This window comes from Choloepus didactylus, chromosome 10, assembly GCF_015220235.1.
Source record: "Choloepus didactylus isolate mChoDid1 chromosome 10, mChoDid1.pri, whole genome shotgun sequence".
Classification (NCBI taxonomy): Eukaryota; Metazoa; Chordata; class Mammalia; order Pilosa; family Megalonychidae; genus Choloepus; species Choloepus didactylus.
Window position 1 is genome coordinate 60,960,460 of NC_051316.1, and position 2,775 is coordinate 60,963,234.

The window sequence follows — 2,775 nt, forward strand, 5'->3', positions numbered from 1 at the left end:
ATTAATAAATTATATTTTCTTTAAAACTGCATCTTCTTTATTTGCACACTTTCATTTCAGAGCAAAATAAACAATAAAATTCACAGTATACAACATCCAAGCCCACTGTCAAATGGGATAGGGCTTGTGGGCCTTGCATCTTGCCCTACACACAAGGACAGGAGAGAGGGGGACAAAACCCACCAGACATCAGTAAATGAAGCCAGGTTGCAGGCACTCAGGCTGCTGTGGGGGCCAGGGAACAGTATAAAATGAGTACAAAGTTTGGGGGTAGAAACACCTAATCTATTTCTTCCATGCAAGATGCCTCTTCATCACCCTCAAGGGGCAGGATTTCATCAGGAACAGTAGCACTGGATTCCTCTGCTGTCACTTCATCTTCATCAATGATCATGCAGTAGATGCAGTTTGAGTGGGTCTAGGGAGAAGCTAGAAGTAAGCAATGCAGTTTCAAACAACAGCACCATCAAGTCTTGACTGCCATGTCATTCTTGTCTTCCTCAGCCTTCTGCTGTAGCTTCTCCACAAAGGGATGGTTAGGGTTGATCTTCAGGTGCTTCTTGGCCATATGTAGCCCATTATAGATTGTCTCGAGGTGCCTGGGCTATCATGATCTGCTCCATGTGGACTGTCAAACCGTAAACGCTAGTTACAATACAGCAGGGTGAAGCTACAAGCCTACTGAAGATTTTCACCTTCTCAATCTTTTTATCCAAGATTTCCTTCATGAGCTTGCAGAGGTTTTCAGACTCAACTTTGCTCTCCTCCATTTTCTTCTTCTCCTCCTCATACTCAGGTAGCTCCAAGCCCTCTTTTGGTAACTGAGACCAGGCTCTCCCCTTCAAACTACTTGAGCTGCTGCTCAATAGTTTCAGACTATACACCAGCTCAAAGCCCCACTTCCGCACTCGCTCCACAAAAGCAGAGTTGGCCACCTGCTTTTTGCTCTCGTCAGTGATATAATTGATGGACTTCTGGGTCTCATTCATGTGAGAGACATATTCAGAAAGAGAAGCCATCTCATCTTCAGACTGGGAGGTATGATAACACAGCAGCACAGAAAGCCATAGCCAGTTAGTGGAGTTTTCATGGATTCCAAGATTCAGGTTTTTAGAGAAAGCCTCCTAGAATTTCTTGCAGTTCTCCTTGTCTTTCACCAGCTCAGAGAATAGCTCAAAGCACTTCTTGACAATATTTTAGTGAATGACCTTCAAGATTTTGCTCTGCTGCAACATTTCTCAAGAGATGCTCAGGGGCAGGTCCTCAGAGTCAATCACACCATAAATGAAGTTGAGAAACTCTGGTATCAATTTATCACAGCTGTCCATGATGATCACATGATGAACGTAAAGTTTAGCATTGTTCTTTTCCTTCTTGTTCTCAAAGAGATCAAAGGGAGCCCAGCAGCAGATGAACAGCTAAGCCCTGAATTCCAACTGATGTCCCACAGAGAAGTGCTTGACTGCCAGGTGGTCTTCCCAATCATTCACTGGTAAGGCTCTTGTAGGATTCTCCTTATTCTTCCTGAGTGATGTCATCAGAGTTTCTGGTCCAAATAGGCTTAATCTTGTTCACTTCTTCTCTATCAATGTATTTCTCCTTAATCTTCTTAGTTCTCTTTTTCTTGTCCTTACCATTATATCCTCCTCATTTGAGCCCACATCTTTAATATGAGCTTCTCTTCATCATCCTTATCTTCTTCTTTCTTACCTTTCTCTTCTTCTGCCTCATGATCACTGATTTCCTTCTTTTGTTCATTCTCCAAATAAAGGATGATGGGGTAGTCAATGCATTGTGAGTGCTTCTTTGCCACTTCTTTGACCTACTTCTCCTCTAAGTACTCTGTCTGGTCTTCTTTAGGGTTGAAGATCACTTTGGTACTCTGGCCAATAGGCTCCCCATGGCCAGCACAAACAGTGAAGGAACTCCCAGGCATACTGCTCATCATCACTGTGCTTTGTGATCACAACCACTTTCTCTGCCACCAAGTAGGCGGAATAGAAGCCAACACCAAATTGCCCAATCATGGAGATGTCTACACCAGCCTGCAGTGTCTCCATAAATGCTTTGGTGCCAGACTTGGCAATGGTTCCCAAATTATTTATGAGATCAGCCATTGTCATGACAAGGCCTGTATTCACCAGAGTCAGGCTACGTTCCTGGGTATTGGAGATGATGTCAATTTTCAACCAACTAGGAGGGGTCTTTCAGGCACTCACAGAAAATCTTGTCCAAAGCATCAGAAGCATTAGAAATCAACTCCCGAAGGAAAATTTCCTTGATGGAACAGAAGGTATTGATGATGAGACATGTAAGTTGGGCAATCTCTGCCTGGAAGATGAAGGTCTCCACCTCATCCTTTCCATGGTGCACTTCCCGAGGCATCTTGAGTGGAAAGAGCTGCAAGTACCAGAGGGAGCAGCGGGCAAAGACTATGTCCGTCTTGTGCGCAGCAGAGAGGGTGCATCGTGGTCACTCATTAGACAATAAATTATTTTTAAAGTTCGTTATTCCCACTGCTGCTATTATGTTTGGTAGGTCCATTTTGTGCAAACAATAAAACATAAAAGGCAAAATTACCTGAATTATCAGATCTTTTTCTAAGTCATTTTTGTCTTTTTATCCTGGATACATTTGGTTCTTCCCAGTTTATGTCAATTCTGTATATAAGAAAAAGTCTCACAAGTCTATGAAATTCCAAAGTTTTAGAAGGAAAATCTGTAAGGCATGTACAATGTATCTCATCTGCAAGCAAGTGTTAAATATGTTTGTCTA

The 2,775-nt window shown here is 42.7% G+C and overlaps 1 pseudogene; it reads right to left on the bottom strand.

The window, feature by feature from the left end:
* Nucleotides 1-280: 280 nt before the first annotated feature.
* On the bottom strand, nt 281-2,385 carry LOC119505135 (annotated as a pseudogene).
* Between the last annotated feature and the right edge of the window lie 390 nt (nt 2,386-2,775).